Source organism: Rhagoletis zephyria, unplaced genomic scaffold (assembly GCF_001687245.7).
Source record: "Rhagoletis zephyria isolate East Lansing unplaced genomic scaffold, Rhagoletis_zephyria_1.1 Rzeph_scaffold_00322, whole genome shotgun sequence".
Classification (NCBI taxonomy): Eukaryota; Metazoa; Arthropoda; class Insecta; order Diptera; family Tephritidae; genus Rhagoletis; species Rhagoletis zephyria.
The window spans coordinates 256,732-276,635 of NW_016157406.1; the positions used below are offsets into that span (position 1 = coordinate 256,732).

General features: G+C 36.6%; 1 long non-coding RNA gene across 1 annotated transcript; it reads left to right on the plus strand.

Annotated features, from left to right (window-relative positions):
• The first annotated feature begins 12,128 nt into the window (after positions 1-12,128).
• Positions 12,129-16,911, plus strand: LOC108359007 (uncharacterized). Its single transcript, XR_001846867.1, has 3 exons — positions 12,129-12,239; positions 14,236-14,241; positions 16,899-16,911. It is a non-coding gene; the product is annotated as an uncharacterized LOC108359007 (long non-coding RNA).
• Positions 16,912-19,904: the final 2,993 nt, after the last annotated feature.

The following is a 19,904-nucleotide window of genomic DNA, read 5'->3' on the forward strand; positions in this document are numbered from 1 at the left end:
CAAGCTTAAGATAATGCGCGAGAAAATAAAAGAAAACCTGAGTGAGTCGTACAAGGCAAACGGGGCGCGCTACAATAAAAGAATCTGTGAGATACGTTTTAACCCTGGCCAAGAGGTTTATAAACTCAACTTTGTACTAAGCGATTTCAAACAAGTGGCGAATAACAAAAGCGCTTGGCAATAACATGTACCTGTTAGAGTCGCTTGCGGGAAAGAGCCTTGGAGCATGGCATGCCAAGGACATCAAACAATGAAGCTAGCACTCTTCCATTCGATCTCTCCAATGATGAGGTTCAGGTCAGTGGAAAGGTTCTGATCATCGAATAGGTTACACCGCATCTGCCCTGCAAATAGCAGACAACACTTGAACTGAGGTAAATTATATTGATCTTCCCGCAAACCACTTGCACTTGTTTATAGATATACGCTGTACACAAATTCCCGGCTTAGCTCTCCAGGCAGGAGACCGTGTCAGGGTGGGTGTTCCCCACGTTGGGCTCTCACTTTTTAGGAACAATCCTTGGCCCGCTCAAAAGAAAGCAAATTCACACTTAAAATGAAAATAATATAGTTGTTTATTCAGCATTTTTTTAATTGCTTATTGCCTTTGTTTTGATTGCAAATGTCAAATAAATCAAAGGGAACAAAAATATACCACAAAGGGAAATTTACAAAGCTTTCATGCGATGGGGCTCCCAGACTGCGAGTTGGGGTGTGGTGAATAATGGAATTCGCCGGGAAAGGGATAGATGTAGGTTGTGTGCACTTGTGATTGGCCAAATCGAACAATGAAAACTATGCAGAAAAAAACGGTGCTTTGAAGAACACTAGGTGGAAAACAGCTTATAAAAAGGGGCAACTGTGGGAAATAGGAAAATCTGCCTCGTGTTTAACAAGAGCTGCATCCACAGTGCGCGAATGATACTCGTTTTTGTTTAAGTTTGGTCTTTACAACCGTGAAAATTTAAAGATCAGTGCGTTTTTTTGATTAAAAAAAATAAGTTCCGTGATTCTTTTAAATCCGGGATCGCAAGTTTGGGGGGAGAACGACCCCGATTACATGAGTAAATATTCCGCGGAGACACACCCGTCCACGGCAGGAACCGCACGTAGAAGAGGCTACTTGTTTGAACGAAGACCACGAGTTGGAGGACAGGCCACGAGGTCGAGCTCATATAGCGCCCCACTCCCTAGGAGCACCAAGTAGGCAGCAGGTCCCTCGTCGAGATGTGATTAGCCTGTGGAAAAAATTTTATAGTATAAGGTAGTTCTTAGTGTTTGTCTTTGGGTTTTGTCCTAGTCTGCCATTATATTCAAAACTAACGATCGCACGTGGAATGCAGAAGGGCGCGGCCCAACACGCTGGTGAGTGGTAGAATTATAAGATTTTTTTTTGCACGTGTATATGGCCACATTAGTGGAATACCCCCTTTGGAAAGCTCACACCAATAGCGGCAGGGAATTTATTTTGGGATCACCCACTGATTCGTCAGCAGGGACTGGAACCAAGCTGTTAGGGCGCGCAGGGCCACAAATCAAAGTCGGGAAAGAGGAAGTCCGAGCGGTTTAATATATGTATGTGTTGTTTTAAAGGCTATATAGTTTAGAAATTTTTGTGTGTTTGTTCCATTAATTTTTTTGTGTAATGCATCCTGTTCGGCCACACCCAATAAGAAAGGAAAAACGCCAAACCGACTAGTGAGCCCAAGAGTGTATTGTTTAGGCTGGGAAAATCCGGTCCGGAAGATCTCGCATATCCTCTTAGGAGAGCTCTTTGATGTAGGTGGTTAGGGCTTCCAATGTTTTTAAAAGCTTTGTGAATTTGCGATTTAATGTTTGGTTTCTCTTTTATTTTCTTTGGCGGCCTTATATGAGCAAATCTAAAAAATAGGTATACTCTCAAAAAAAATTGAATTTTTAAATTTGTGAGCACACCAATGTTTTATATATCATTTTATTCGTAATTTATTATTAAATCGATTAATATAAGTGTAATTTATTTTCATCAAGTGCGTCCAAAGTTAGACGAGGAATATACATGAAATAGAAAACAAAAGAATAAGCTGGGTGCCAATTACGCTGTTCAAGTTGTAAACTTTGAGCAAAGATTTTGAAAGTTGAACTCACTAATTGGGACATTCTGAATTCAATGGCATACCCCATTTTACCAGATTAACTCCGGTTTTCGAGATAACGGTACTTGAAAATATGATTACATTTTAACTACTTTATAAATGATNAAACTTTGAGCAAAGATTTTGAAAGTTGAACTCACTAATTGGGACATTCTGAATTCAATGGCATACCCCATTTTACCAGATTAACTCCGGTTTTCGAGATAACGGTACTTGAAAATATGATTACATTTTAACTACTTTATAAATGATTCCCTCAGTTTTGAAGTTATTTTACTAAAATTTTGCACATAACAGTTTTTAATATTACCTTAATTATTCTTTAAAATTATCGAAATAGGTTCACATTAACATATAGCTCCAATACAACTGATTACTCATATATGTGTTTTTGCGCTATAACTCTAACTTCATATCTGAATAATAAATTTTATGCGTGCTATATGTTAAATTGAACCTATACTAAATTTTAACCTGTTTAATTCGAGGAGTTATAATGCAAACTAACGTCTCTGATCAATCAGTTGTATGTGAGCTAGATGTTTTAGTGAACCGATTTCGATGGTTTTTTGGAATAGTTAAGGTACTATAAAAAACGGTTATGCGCAAAATTTTAGGAAAATATCTTCAAAACTCAGGGACTTTTTTATAAAATAATTAAAATTTCAAAGTTTCAAGTACCGCTATCTCGAAAAGTGGAGCCAATAGGGTTTAGAAGGCTCCAATTAAGTAATACCAACTATCAGAAAATTTGTCGAAAAAAAGTTGCTTTGATACCACTCTCGAAATATTCTGACTAAAAGAAGGAACATCATTAAAAGTAGTAAAGCAGGGTTTTTACACACTTCTAGAGACAAATTTTTTGAAGCATTTTACAGGTATATTTAATTTTATAAGGACTAGCAGTTATAGAAAGATTTAGATCGTTTCCACGTATTTTCCAAATGTGCCTTCAATTAAGGAGTGTTTGGAATAAAAAATACGCTCAAGATCGCAGAATATTTTATATATTAAAAGTGAGTTTATTCTGAAAGCGCACCTCTTGCTAAGGTATCAAATAATTCGTAATTGTTTGTAGAATACAACACGTACTTAAAAAGTTCTTAAAACTACATGCTTCAAAACCTATACGCGATAAACCGAAAATTTTGAAAATTGTGAAATGTAGAGGTACAGACTTTTAGTTACTTGCCATTTCGTTATTTTTTAAGACACACTTTTCTTACCTACTACATATGAAGTGTACACATAAGTGCTAAATGCCCATTTAATTTCAAATCAGAATATGGTGTACTTCAAAAGTTATGACATAATTAATTGTGCCCCTCTTAAAAATTACATAAAAAATTCACTTGTTTTCATTATTTTTTTTATTTAAACACCTATAATTCAAAAGTTATGCAGCAAATTGATCCAAATTGTTTTTGAGGCTTCAAGTATACGTCAATGAATTATATCCAAAAGCAGCCAGCTTCATTTAGTTTACAACAGTGAAAATAAAGCTAAATAACGCAAAGATTTCCTTTTTTTTAGATATGCGTGCATACATACACCATAATTTTAGCGTACACATGTACATGCGATTTCATAAAATGTAAGAAAAAGAAAATGTTTTTTGTTAAGACATTTTTATTGTATTATATTATTAACTGAAGAAAGCAGTAAAATTGGTTAAATTTTAACAGAAGGGAGGGGGATGATGACTAGGGGATTAGATAAGAGATCAGAGGAGTAAGGTAATAAGGGGAACCGCAGAAAATCGCCAACCGGGACGAGCGGTCCAAGGATGGGTGGGCTTCCTGTGAGACGAAAGATGCCGAGGATGATTGTAACATCCGCCCTGCTGCAATGTGGCAAGGGTTGGGAACCACACCATACACAAGTGCTGAGCTAGTATGGGTCACCACATTGGTAGCAAACATTGCAGAAGGTCGGATAAACAGGTACGTGTACGTTACAGGCGATGTGGATAATGCTACATAGTCATGTGCCCATGTGCCGTGGGATGTTAAAGGAAAACGGGAAATAATTGTGTACCTATAATTATCATACTGAAGTGGCCAAAAGGCTTAGCTTAGGTGGAAATGCTTCAGTTTCAGATAGAATTTATCACCCCTGTTCTGCAACACTTTCGTGTTCGGATTTTGCTACGAATCGTAGAAATGGTATGCTGCAATCCGAATCGTATCTTCGAACATTCGAAATTCGTAACAATGCCATGCCTAAAAATGAACGAGTAAGATATTGATTTTGCGTGATTTTGTACGAAAACGAGTCTGTGTCGGAAGCGAGATAAAAATTAAGCAAAAACAGATAAATTTGCTTTTCGTATATACATATATTTTTATCCACTGCTTTATATGAACGACCAAAAAAGAATGTTTGTTGCCTCTTATCGAGAAACTTGGGTACGGTTTAGTTATTTGTACAACGATTTTGGATTGTTGTATCCAAACGCATCACCCGAACCTAAAAACTTTAACATACACGTGTAGTCAAAGGATTAAGCTTTAACTGAAAACAAAGATGACGATTTCTAGTTTATTAATAAATTCGGTTTAAACCATGCACTTTTTTGTAAATTTCTATGTGGGTTCTGCGCAAAGATGCAGTGAATGGCGTAGCCGGAGTTATATGCACAATAAATGTTGTATACTTTTCACAGTAGAAGAGGGGCTTCCACTCTCTTCTCCGGCAACACAGAAAAGAGAATTCTCATTAGGAAGGCTTATAATCTCTAAGCGCGGCGAAAGGCAGAAGCAAGCGCAACCAGGTGGTGTGGACCTAACAAAATGCATATTTTCAATGGCATGGAAGAAGCTGTTATTGCATTACTTGGAACCAGTTCTTCAGGTATAGGAGGAGTTATAGCTTGTGGCTCAACAATTCAACCAGAAGCTGACATAGATGCGTCCATGGTTTCTATACTCGACAGCTCCGCATAACTTTGTGAATCCACTGCCAAAGCGCTCTTACTCCGCTGCTTTAATTGCAAATGCATCAGAATCCATAATTCTCCTCAAAATATGTAAAATCAACCAATTTTATTATAAACAAGCACATGATGAGTGTTTTTTGAATTCCTTTCCACTTTGTTTTAGTTCATACGGCTGGCTTCGAAAAACAACTAATAGCTGGCAATGCTGTACAGTTTTGCGCATGGGTTGCAGCATGTCGATTTTTAGTTTTTCGTAACGTAGCTACGAATTATGAATTACGAAAATTCGGGTTCTGGAATAAGGGTGTACGTTTAAAGAACTTTTCTATTTAAAGCAACAAGATAAAATCTTTATAGGAGCTGTTTGCTCATAGAGCGCTACTGCTATGCATACAATCGAGAGTAGGTGACGTCGATAACGATGTTTAACTGGGGGTTAGTGTTAACCAGAGATGGCGTAAACAACCCTTAGGGCGGTTTTTTCAATGTCTGGTTATCACTACCTCCCAGTTAAATGTCATTATCGACATTTTACATACGGTTTGTGTTAACCAGATATTGAACGACCCTTACTTAGTCAATTGTTGTCTTTTGACAGCGTAAAACTCTCTGCAGTACGTTTGCGATTCGGTTTCAGGTTTGTTAATCAAATAATTTGGTGTTAAAAGCATAAATCTGAAAAGTGCTCTAGCAACGTTACAAAAATTTTAATTTCCTGTGCATTCGTCTTAAGAGCGTACATATGTTCATATGTAAAAATATACATATCGTCGATGTTTTTGCAAAAACCCACATCGACTAATTCAAAACACCGCCTATCTTACGGTACTCAAATTTTACAGGAGATCGAAAAAACGGTTTTTCTTTGAATGCATTGTCTTGATAGGCGGTATTTTCTCTGTTGTTTTAATACGATTTTACGATTCTCATGCATAATGTCGATGCCTGGAGTTCAAGGTTACCAAATGTCATTTTTGTCACAATGGCGATTTAGGTGGTTTTGCAAAAATATCGACGATATGTATGTAGTTAACTTACACAGAATGCTATATACATATTCTTGCAATACTAGATATAAATACTACTTCGTTCGAAAGCAGGTATGCTTTTCTTATATAAGTGTGTATAAATTTACAAGGTATTTGCAAAAATCTCCAGATACAGAATAAACATAAAACCTAAATGTATACTACCAGGGCCGTAGCCAGGTTTTTTTGTCGGGGGGGTTCTGGCAAATTTTTTTTTTCTTTTCACTTTTATTTCAACATATTTTGATTAAAAGAAAAATACTGATAAAAATAAAATATTTCACACAAACAACAAAAAATATAATCGATAATCGCATGAAACTATTGCCTGAAAATTTTAAAATGCACTTAGTGGCATTGTGCTACTATGATAGACGGCCGAGTAATCATAGTCAACTTATGGAAATACAGTAGACTGCATCACTCCCCATACAAAACAAATCGGTACTGTTTTTTAACCGGAATTACGTGAGCTGGGCCGATTTGAAAATACCTCCAAAAATTGACTTTTCTATTAATAAAAACAGTTTTTTTAAATATTTTTTGAAAAAATTACCTAAGATGACTGAACAGTTTAAGCTTAAAAAGATTACATAAAAATATTAAAAAAAAATCCAAGGGATTGAAAATAATGAGATTTTTGATGCTGTTTTTGCACTTCTTCCAAAGATAGGTTTAAGAAAAACTTGAATAATTCAGCCAAAACCTTACCAATTTAGATTTATGAGGTACCATTGGTAAGGTATTTTCTCACCCTTTTAATTTCTTTGCGAATAAGCTCATTCAATATATGAATGAGGAAGATAAGATAAACGAGTGTCATTCCATGTTGAATTAAGATGTGTTGGTATTGAATAAAGAAAAAATTGGGACGTGAATGAGTTTTTTTGCAAAGAAATAAAAAGGGTGAGAAAAGACCTTTCCACTGATACCTCATAAGTCTATATCGGTAAAGTTTTGGAGCAGTTATTCAAGTTTTTCCTAAACAAATTATGTAGGTTTTTAAGATTTTTTGTAGATTTTTTTATATTAAAATTCAAGGGAGCTTACAATATTATCTCTGTTATGAAGTGGTGTGGTGGCGGAACGTCCGTAATCGCTGGTGATTAAAATCCAATAGAAGGTTTAAAGAATTAAAAACTGAAGTCGAACCCTCTAAACGGTTTGAAGAGTTCCGTTTTCAGGGGAAATTAAACGAAAGTGCACTGACAGGAAAAGTGCAGCTTTTCTTCTTGTTTTGTTTCACATACGAATGTGTATATGTGTGCATCTGTTAAATTAACATGAGGGTGGAACACCCGATAATTTAATTGAAGAATTTGATTTAGCGTGGAGGCCTAAACATACCGACCCCTTTGCTATAAGCAACGTCTCAAAGATGATTCAGCCACCTCACCTACTTTTGCATTTATTTACATTGTAAATTATGTACTTTAACATTGTAAGTTCTGCCGCAGATTGGTCCTTGCCCGGGGATCTAGTGCGAACGTTCTCCGGTCCTCATTGCAGTTTCTAGCTACGGGGAGAAAATGGAAGAAAAAAAGCTAATAAGGAAAAAAGGTGTGGTTGATCATTTCATTGCACTTTTATTTAAATTTGGTATGAATTCATCAATACTAAATAAATAGAAAATTTCAAGTGTTTTGTCACATTTGGCGAGCTCCTGATATAATCAGACCGAACATAGAAGCTTGCGCCAGTAAACCGCTGATCGTTGTTGGCGGAGTGCCACATACCATGACCTGAGCGTACACATCAGCCCCGAGTGTAAGTCGAGTGGGGGTGGCCCGATAGAACTCTGGATCCGCCGGACGCATAAATTGAAACGGCGTCGCTATCGTCGGGTCGATGTTAGCCGCGGGGCTGAGTCGGTTGTATCGCGTAACTAGCCTCGCCTGAGTGTTTACCCGTTCCGCGACCCCGTACTTTCCTCGCAGAACGAGGGAACATATTTTGCACGGGCGTTGCTGGCTTCAAGCTGAAGCTCCCTTTGCTAGATCCCTGTCGATGGTACTGCTGGGGGAGCAAGAGTCAATCAACGCCTGCACCAGATGAACTCGGCCGCCTGACTCGATCCGTACGATTGCGGTTGGCGCGATGGCTACGAATGAGCGCATGATTGATTCTGGAACCGCGATTTTTTTTAACCTGCCTGCCCGGAACCCACCCGATGGAATGCGTCGGATGGTGAGGGTGGAACGGTCGCCACGTCGGTGTCGTGCGGTCCTTATTGCTTGCCAGCGAGGCGGGCGAAAAGGACGAGTTTCCGCGCCATCACGCTGGCTGCAATTACGTNGACTCGATCCGTACGATTGCGGTTGGCGCGATGGCTACGAATGAGCGCATGATTGATTCTGGAACCGCGATTTTTTTTAACCTGCCTGCCCGGAACCCACCCGATGGAATGCGTCGGATGGTGAGGGTGGAACGGTCGCCACGTCGGTGTCGTGCGGTCCTTATTGCTTGCCAGCGAGGCGGGCGAAAAGGACGAGTTTCCGCGCCATCACGCTGGCTGCAATTACGTTTGCGCCAAAATGAGCGAAAAGGACGAGTTTCCGCGCCATCTCGGTGGCCAAAATTGGTTACACGCTGATTTGAGCGAAAAGGACTAGTTACCGCGTCATCTCGTTGACCGCCCGTTGGCTGTGTGTGTGGCAGCACTACAGGCATGGGACTGTCTGCTTCAAGGCAATGATTTCCGAGTTCGTGCTGCAGCGGCGATCGAAAATTGCGGGTTTTCAAGCCGCCGTTCGGTGGTGAAGGGATTATCTCTTCCCGTTTTTCCACCTCCTCTTCCTCTACCTACTGCGCCCATGACGTCGTTTGGTCGGAAACGTGGAGCGAAATTGCTCCGTCAGAGCCGTCGTCGTTATCGGGGTGATTTTCTGTCGTTTTCCTTGGATCGCCGTAGTCTTCAATATGCAGGGAGGTATGGTGCTTTTCGTCGCAGCGGTGGCATCGGTCATTGCTTCCACATATCTCTATCCGATGGTATGGCGACAAATAGTTGGGACAGTACCGATGTATTAAAATCGTCCGCAACCTTTCCTCGGCGGATTTCCCCCGGTATATGGGGCAGAGTCGTACTCCATGGTTGTTGCCGCACAACCGACAGGGAATCTTAAAATGATCGACGAGTTTCTCGGTCTTAGTGCGGGTGGCCATGAAGCGAGGCATTCTGTAAAGTTAAACCCCCTTTTTATGGCCGTATGCACTATTATGGTTCATTGTGTATTTTAAAACCTTAGCTGGGTGGCAAGTTATACATATATACATACACATATTTAATTGCTAATATATGATTTCCATTTATTTTACTACTTTTATTTTTATTTTTATTTTTGCCCCGCTTGTTCCTGAGTTCATATATATAAACGAATATTCTGCGTAATAAAGAAATTAAAAATTGCTTCTACTTGTTTACTATTAATTTAGATTGCTTCATAAGATAAAAATATCAACATATTTGAGTTCCCGGCTAAAAACTACCCATACAAACCTGGGGATTTTTTCAAATAGCCCGAAATAGCTTCCAATTATACACATTTTGAGTTCTAAGACGATAGTAGATTTATCTCGAAAAGTTTTGACGTTCAAATACAATTTGCTAATCCGATATTCAAGATATTGGGGGGAGTCTTTGAAAAAATGTCTGTGGACATGTAGAGCAACTCATTTCTCTACTAATATCATGAAAAAGTTAAAACATTTTCTTGAACCGGTTGTTGTTGTTGTTGTAGCGGCTACTAAGCCCCGTTCGGGGCGGTTCATCCATCCATCAACGTTGTCGTCTATTCCAGCTAGGGGGAGGCCCAGGAAGTGTGCTACTTCCAGAGGGGCTGTCCATAGGGAAAGGGGCGAAGTTGGGCTATTGTAGTGCGGGTCTCCCGAGGCAGACAAAGTTCTGTTTTTGAACCGGTCTAATGTAGTGGCTCCAGTTCAAGGACTACTTCCTGTGTACATCCATCTTAGGATCCTTGGGGTGCACCCCCAGGTCTGTCCTGCTGGACGTTTGCATACCATCAGCGCTCTCATAGCCTTGGAAGTGACTGCCTAAACATGAGTCCTCCACAGAAGTTTTGAGTCCACGCGACCCCATCCAAGGATAGGTTCCTCATTCCCTCTAGAGCTCTTTTCCTGGTAAACAGGATAATGGCTGTCTTAGAAGGGTTAATATTAAGCCCCACCTCAGCACACCACCTCCTTGGCAGTTAAGACCTCTTTGAACTATGTCGCAGAGGGTACTCGCGAACTTCCCCCTATCAATAATCACTATGCCATCCGCATACCCTTGGCAGCGGACGCCATTGTCAGTGAGTTTCTGCTTAATAAAACAAAACTTTTGTTAGCTGTTTTTCTAATTGCGATGTGCATAATCATGCCAATGGAAATGATATTTTAATTGATTTTACGATCAAATGTGCTGTACAGTATCGATACATTGCTTGAATTCAATATAATTTTCTAAATTTGCTATAACTTTTATATTTTCAAATTGCTTTGCGAAAGATTTGGATCTGAATACTTTAAAATTAAATACGCTTTAATATAGCATAAAAATAGGAACAAAAAGTATGCAGCTTTTATATGTAATTCACAATAGAATATCGATGCGACTTAAAATTGGGTCCGATTTCCCCCATAAATTTGCAGATAACTCTTAAACTGCTAAATTTGATTGTAAAACATACATAAATATGTATAGCAAGCTCATAGGGTTTTCGAAAACCGTTAATCTGGTGGAGAGCTTTTTGCGGTGTGATAATGAGAACCGGATATTTTTGGAAAAAATTTAAAATGCTGTTTTCTCAAATTGAGAGAACGATAATTTCGCAAATTCGTAAACCCTATTCTACTTTTTTATTTTTAATCGCTAATTCAGATTCTGTGAGCTATGTTACATAGTAAATGACCACAACATTCACGATTTTCAACTATTTTGTTAAAAACTTTTCTTCCTGAATGTGCATGTTTTTATTGGGCATCTTTAAATGGAAATGGTTAAGTTATCTTTGCGAATCATGAAATTTGAATTAAAATGCCATTCAATCGTTAGTGTATATTTTGCAGTAAATGCATGGTTTTGCATATTTTGCAAAAAATACCAGTTTTTGCATATTTATTGCTCATATTTTAGTATGTTTTAAAATAAATGCGTATTTTAGTATATTTTACAATAAATGCATATTGTTTTTGCATATTTTTGCTTTTTTAATTTACAACAATTTTAATTGAGTTCGAAATCGCTTGAAAAAAAATACTTATAATTTTTCAAATATTCATCTAAATATCTTCTCAGACAGCCAAGCGGCCATCAACGCACTCTCTTCTTCCTTCGTTAGATCTCAATTAGTGGAGGATTGTAGTAGAGTCCGACCGATTGCAATTTTTTTCAGGTACCGATGCCGATGGCGATTAATCGGCTTATTGGGAAAGAATCGGCCAATGCCGATGCCGATGCCGATTTTATAAAAAATAATAAATAAATGTATTAATTCATAAAATCAGTTAATTTAACGGAGTTAACAAAACAAAAGAAAACAATAGTTGAATTAATTGGCTTATTATGCAACATTACTTACACATGTATATATGTACATACATACATATGTATGTGTAAAAATATATGTACATATATCACATTTATGAACATTACATAAAACACTTCTTTATATGGTGCTAAGTAAGAAATATTTAGGAACATAAAAATCAATTTCGTTTTGTACTAAAATACACTCTTTTGCACTCAATGCATAAGAACTTATATGCCAGGTATGTATGTACATACATTTGGCATTTGTCTTGTGTTTATTTAATGTTTATTATTTTTTTTATAAAAGTCTAGCTGGTATACAACAAACACCATATAAATTCAGATTTCAAACTTTGTACAAAAATTAGAAAAATTCTACATATTTTCACCAAAATTTCAAACTTTTTAATCAGAATTTTGATAGGCAATTTTTTAGCCCATTTAATTCTAGTATAATGAAGTGCAAGTTTCAAGCAGCTTTAAAATCCCGTTAATTTTTGTATTTTTTTTTGCTGTCAGTGTTCTCCATATAAAAGAAAATTGTCGAACATACTTTTGTATGGAACTACGTGAAACATCTTCAACCAAACAAAATAATAATTTTTGTGAGCTGTCTGCAAATGTTTTTTAATGTTAGCTCTTGTCTGTCGCTTCGCCTGAACATATGAAAAAAAAAAATATCCAAGGAATCGGCCAAAAAAGGCCGATGCCGATGTTCAATTTTGAGCCGATACTAACTCAAAGGCCAAGGCACAGGCGGAACCATACAGGATCGTACATGATTAAACGGAAGTTCTGGGTGTCCTACGACGCACTTAAAACCAAAGCTCCTTAGGAATGCAGATACCTACAAACTTAGTGCACATGATACTGACCCGTTGAGGTACATGCCTTGCCCTCGCAAGGATGAGGTTTAAGACACTCCGCAAGACATTCCTGCAGAATGTTTTAGAGTTCAGCCGCCAAATGGCTATAGGTTGCACGAGTTGTGGAATCAAAATGGCAAACTTGCTAATTGCTTGTCACCAAGTTGGCAATCCACTTAAACCAACCACCATTCATCTGAACCACTATTAAACACTGTTTGAATATAACATAATTTATACATAAATTTGTATTGTATTTTGAATGGAAATGTTTTCGTTACTTATTTTTTGTACCGGCAATAAAATATTTTTAATTGCATATGTTACTTTTTTATAGCGCATATTTTTGAATTTTGAGTGCATATTATATGCGCATATTTTCTATTTTTTAGTGCATGAGATTCCGAGTCGTAGTTATCATATTCGAATAAAACTTTCCACTGCAAAACAATTTTTTCTTAACGAACGGCCTAATGCACATATTTATACCCGAGCGCACTTGTGCACAAGGGTGTTATAACTTTGTTCATCTAGCGGTTGTTTGTAACAGCCAAAACGAATCGAGATAGATATAGACAAATATAGACATAAATGATTAGAATGTAAAAAGAAATTGATTATGCGATGACTGTCTGTCCGTCCGTCTGTGCACACGATAACTCGAGTAAAAATAGATATATCTACGAAACTTGGTATACGTCCTTCTTTTCACCGTAGGACGGATGACATTGAAAATGGGCAAAATCCGGCAATAACCATGCCTACCTAACATATAGCGGTAGCTTTCAGAAATACGAAAACTACGATATTTTAGTAACTAATAATAATAATAATAATAATAAGAGATTGGCGCTTGCACATATGTTAGTGTTTGGCCGAGCTTCTCCTCCAACTTGTGGCGTGCGCCTTAATATTGTCACACAAAGCGGAGGGACCTACAGTATTTTGCCGACTCCGAACGGCGATTGTATTTTCATGAGAAGCTGTTTTTCATGGCAGAAATACACTCGGCGGTTTGCCATTGCCTGCCGAGGGACGACCGCTGTTAAGAAAAACCTTTTTCTAAATTTCTTGCGATGTTGCTTTGACCAGGGCTTGAACCCAGGTGCTGGTGAGTGAAAGCGCGCACTGCTTACCACTACACCACAGCGGCCGACAATAATAATAATAATAATAATAATAATACTAATAATAATAATAATAATAATAATAATAATAATAATAATAATCCCAAAGGGTTTTACCCTCCATTCCGCCCATTCGCACGAGGGGCGCAGTCCGCATGACGTACGGAACCAGTATTTTCAATTTTCGCGCCGAGTCACGAAAGGCAGGAGTTTTTTAAGTGTCGAGATCTAAAACTGTTTAGCTACAGAACTAAATTCATCAGCTGATTTTATGTCTTTATGTTAATAATTCATTTATTGAGAGAGGAGAGTACCGCTTTCTTAATACTAAAAAGCGGATCTGATATATCAAACGTGCTCGAATGAGAGTTACATACTACATGCTTTCAGAAATAGGGGACAAAAGTGTCTTGATACCCGGGAGGGAACATTAAGGCTAACTTCACCCAGAAGAAGCGGACTTGAAATTGAGCCTGTCAGTAATTTAACTATAAAAATTGTACCAAGCATTTGCCTGCGACTGGCAAGTGTAGGAAGATTAATAAGTTTTAACCGGCTCGTATAAGGCGGAAGGTTATATTGAGAATCCCAACGGAAATTTCTTAAAGCAAAAAGTAGGAATTGTTTTTGAATTGATTCTATCTTGTCTGAGTAAATTTGATACCTTGGATTCCAAACCACCGAGCCGTATTCCAGAATCGGCCTAACTAATGTTGTAAACAGGGTTTTAGTGATATAAGGGTCACTAAATTCTTTTGACCATCGTTTCACAAATGCAAGTACACCTTTAGCCTTGTTGACTGTCACATTAATATGAAGATTAAAATTAAGCTTAGGATCCATTGTGATACCAAGGTCCACAAAATTGTATACCTGTTCCAGGTTGTGGTTACCTATTGTATAAGAAGAATGATGAATAGCTCTTCGCGAGAAGCACATTACTTTACATTTCTTAAGATTTAGAGGCATAAGATTTACTTTACACCAGTAAGCCATGCTGTTTAAGTCTGATTGTAGCAAAGACCTTTCTTTAATTGAAACGTACGATTTATAAAGCTTTACATCATCTGCACACATTAAAATTTTGGAAAATTGTATATCTGTAGAAATATCGTTTATAAAAAGCAAGAACAGAACCGGGCTTAGGTGGCTACCTTGAGGGGGGGGTGAATTAACACAAACGGCAATAACGCAAAATTTGCTTTATTTCACTTTTAAATGGGAAATAATACCAAAATCTGAGTTTTGCTTTATTTCCAACAAAGGTTGGAAATAAAACAAATTTTGCCTTATTTCCCATTGCTTATTTATACTATTTGTAAACAAAACAGTTTCCTGACAGAAGGAAAAAGAACTTTGTTTATTCCAAAAATACAATTAAACCAAGGCACATTTAACAGGTAATATCAGTAAAGCAGCTGATTTGAGTTTTTTCAAATTATTTGTTCTCGAAAATGTCAAATATTTTACATTTCTTCTAAATTGTTAAAATCTATTTGCATGTGAAACATTTTCCATACAAACCAGCGATTAAATAGCAGCTTTTGGAAAGCTCGCCCAACTCAGCAGCACAACCGCTGATTACTGGGCCTGGCACAGGATGGTGGATCAATGCTTCGAGAAGCGAACCAATTTACTAAGAAAGAAAGTTGCAACAATTTTCATTTTTTCAATTTAAATTTTTTACCTTTTTCATATTTCGCATGGCACGCTTTGATGTAGAAGAAAAAAATCAGAACAGTTTTTGGCAACTTCGATACCAGAAGCAACAACAAAATACAGGCAAATGTTGTTTTTGCTCAAATGCTCTTAACCTGTTTGATAGGCCTTGAATTAAACAAAAATGTGATATAATTCATATGAAGAAAGTAATATTCACAAAATATTTTTACTTATGAAAAGTCTAACAAAATATAGGATAGCATCGTCTTTAAAAACTGCTCCGCATATTGGACATAGCGCTTTTGTATGAATTTTTTCTGCATGCTTTTTAATATATGTTAAAAACATTGCTGGAAAACCTGCAAATGTTTGCATGGAACCATGTCGCAATAAACAGATGAAGTAATAAAATGGCTTTCTCGCTTTATTTTTTGACATTCGACTGCCTTATAGTCACATTTTATAGGCAAATTTTCAAATAAAGCAGTGGCACTTGGTAAATTCCACTATGGGTGGGATGCATGCAATAACACCATACACAATAATTCCCATTGCTTGGACGACATTAAAAAGCAGTTTCAGAAGTGAACTAGTGTTATTTTATCATTTTTCCTTTTTCTAAACGGTTATAATGCCACCAGTACATAATTGCGAAAGGAGGGGAGGGGCGGGGGACGCGAGCGCGACGTCGAAAGCGGCGCGCGAACGCGGACCGCCGCGACGCCGGGCACTTTCAAAATTGTGTACTTACAAATCCGTCCATTTAACTTGTTCATGTACTATTTTTTATCAAATGTAACTGGGTGACTATATTGCTTTATTACTCAAATTGTTAAGCATAAAAGTTGGTCTTATTGCTCAACGAGAAATGAAATAAAGCAAATTTGTGTTATTTCACATTCGATTGGGAAATAACACAAATTTGCGTTATTGCCGTTTGTGTTATTTCACCCCCCCACCTTGAGGGACTCCTGAAGTAACATCAATGACGTCAGAGATAGTATTTTTAAACATTACCCTTTGTGATCTATCATAGAGGTATGAAGAGATCCAAAGTAGAAAATTAGGTGAAAGACCAAGAAGATCAAGTTTATAGATGAGCAACGAGTGGCAGACTTTGCAAATGCTTTACTGAAGTCAGTATATATAACATCAACAGTTTTGCTTTCACTAAATGCTTTTGAGATATAGGATGTTAATTCAAGTAAATTTGTAGGAGTTGATTTGCCCTTGCAAAATCCATGTTGACTATATCAAATGCCAGAAGAGATAGAATGCGTCAACTGATTTGTTATAATTGCTTCAAATAATTTAGGAATTGCAGAAAGCTTAGCTATTCCCCGGTAGTTCTCCACTGAAGATCTGCTACCGCTTTTATGTAACGGGGTTTATTCACTCAAAATTGGTATTTACTATCATTTTTATACGAAAAATAAGAATATTATAAATTTTTTGAAAATGGGCGTATGACTACATGTGTATATCTTGGTAACCGCTACATATATATCTCCCAAACTTGGCACAGTTGTTAGCCTTGCTACAGCATACCAAACGACTGAAAATTTTTAAACTCGGCTACTAAACTCGCCTACCTTCCATATAACGGTAGTTTACGAAATTTTCGATAAATCAGTAAATACTGAGCCAATTTATATAAAGTTGATGATTGAAATAATTCTTTAGCAAAAAATACGTGTATGATAAAATTGTGGAAAATAGGCGTAGCTCCGCCCACTTATGCCCACATATGTGTATCTCGGTAAGCGATCAATCAATTTGTACCAAACTGGGTATGATTATTAAATAAAAGCAAAACGTTGAAAATTATTGAAACCGGACTAAAATTACGCCCACTTTGCATATAACGGTAAATTTCAGAAATGCTTGAAACTGCAATATTTCAAAATTTAAGGACGCTAATTTACTCAAAATTAATACTAACAACAAACCCTTGAAAAGAAGTAACATTATTATAGAATTTTGGAAAACGGGCGTAGCACCACCCACATATAACTATATAAGTTTATCTCATTATGTCTAACTAAAAGTTCCATCGCAAATGTTTGAAATCTTGGTAAAACCATCCCTGCTGACTACGTAGCGGTAATTTTCGGAAAGGTTAAAAAAGTATATTGAATACTTGCGCCGGGTATTTAATGTTCGGCTCCGCCCGAACTTGAACTTTTTGACTTGTTTCAAGTACACTTCTTAACAAAAAGCACTTTTAAGTCATTATATATTAATTGAAAACAGAGGAATCTTCTTTGGATTCGGTACTAAAACTTGGCATAGCTTTTCATTAGTAATTTTAATATTATGGCAATATTCCTAGGTATAATTCTTATCAAAACTTTACGACACATACATATTGACACGATTTGGCAATTTATCCTAATATTATTTAGTTTTAATTATTTGATTATAAAAAAAGTTTATACTTTGTCCAAAACCGTATAAATCCAAGATCCTATCCTTGTGCAACATTAAAAAATCAACAAACTTTCCTAAAAATTTCGAGCTTTTAATTAAATTTCATAGAAATAATTTAAGTACGCAGTTTTGTAGCCAATTCAATTTTAATATAACAAAGTGCAAGTTTAAAGTAGCTGCGACCTACCGTTGATTTTTAAGATTTTTTTGTTGAAGGTGTTAAGGTATCCACACACCTATGCGATTCTGTCGCTGCGAATCTGTTCCGACAAAAATTACAACAAGACCAACCATAGTTTTAGATGAGGAACCACACACTTATATGATTTTGCTGCAGCGATTTATTCGAACATTTACAGTTCTTCCTTTCATCGTGCCGAAATCACAGACTGCCGCATTTTGAGAACTAGAAAGGTCAATAGACGGATAGTAAAGCTGAAACAAAAATTAACGTAAGAAAACGAAACATTTTTATTGTAGAAATGCTAAGAATTAAATTTTTATATTATATTATATTTTTTGTTCGTTTATAAAATGACATTTTTCACTGCGATAGAATCGCACAGATATGTTCGTTCTTGCGTTTTCGAAGTAATCAACTTTGTAGCATCAAACACGTTGCGGATCCGCTCCAACGGAATCGCACAAGTGTCTGGATGCCTTTAATCCTTTACTCCATATAAAAAAAACATACTTCATTTAATTTCAATTTTTCATTTAATTTCATTTATTAAACAAATTCATTAGTACAATAAGATCTAAAAGCTCTTTTATAGAACACCAGTAATTATAAAGCAAAAAACATAAAACAACGAAAGAAAAACAATAAAGAAAAAAAAAATAAAATAAAAAATAAAATGACAAAAATTCAACAAATCCTAAGACTAAAAACTAACATTATTACATTAGGCTGTATTATTTCTAGTAAGTAAGAGTAAATAAATCTAACTTCCAAGGCTGAAAGCCAAAATTCTGACATTTATCTCAAAATCAGATATTTTTTTACTTTAGGTTGTACCATTTACAAACCCATATGAGAGCTAAATTTTTTTTAATTTACAAGACTGATTTTCGTAGTCTATTACCTTTTTTGCATTGTTTAAGCCGTCAGTGGAGAGAAAAATTCGTTAGCATTGTAACGGCGTAATTTTCAAATTTTTCGGGGAAGTACTAAATATTTTATTATATATTGAAGCAAATCATATTTTAATGTCCCGCCCGTCACAAAATACACAAAATAGTTTTTTTTAAGGAAAACACGTCTTGGACAGTTTAAAAAAGCTGACGAAAGTAACGCTATAACACAGGGAAATATGTGCGAATTGCTTTTAAGTATTTATATGCTTTTCGAAAAAAGAACCGATGATGTTGGTCATGCCCGTCACATGTCACATCCGTCACAATTTAAAGTTTGACAAACTTCAATAAATTCGGCCAGGGACTGCTACCGTTGCTTATCTGCTAATCTGAAATGTGGCATATATCTGTTTGTAATCAGCGATGACAAAGCTAATCATAAAGATATGTTGCTCGAGCGATGGGTAAACTTAAGCTATGCTGTCGCTGATAAAAAGAAACCATTACTTCGCTTGTCAGGGCAAAAAAAGTATCTAAAACGGTTTTTACAGGTAACGGCCTCGGTTTGACAGGTAATAGGCTCATACAATTTAAAAATAAGGTACTTTACAATTACTAAGGCATACAATGGAGAAGAAGAGTCCGATCAAGGATTATCCCGTCTTTAGGTGGCAGAATCTTGTATGTGTTCGTAAAATCCGATTTTTTGAGAAATAAAGTGAGCTTAGTTGTCTAATAATGTGTACTAGTGTTCGCCCAGCGGTTGAAATTCAACCGATAAAATTAAGGATAGATTATGTAAGTTGAATGAGCTAAAATAACATTAGTTGGAATGGGTTAAGTGGAGGGGAGTTTAGCTTAGTACTTGGCATAACATAACATAACCATAACATAAGAATAAATAACATAACATATGAAGCATAACACACCACAATATAACATCGCACACTCTTCAGTTGTATTTCCTTTTTATCCCTTTTTTCACCTCTATCTAAATCTTATTTATTTTGGTTCATTTTATGCCAAATGATGTTGCCTTTGATGCCACATCAAGTGATATCATGTCATGTGGTGAAATTGGGTGTGGTGAGCTGCGGTGTGGTGGAAT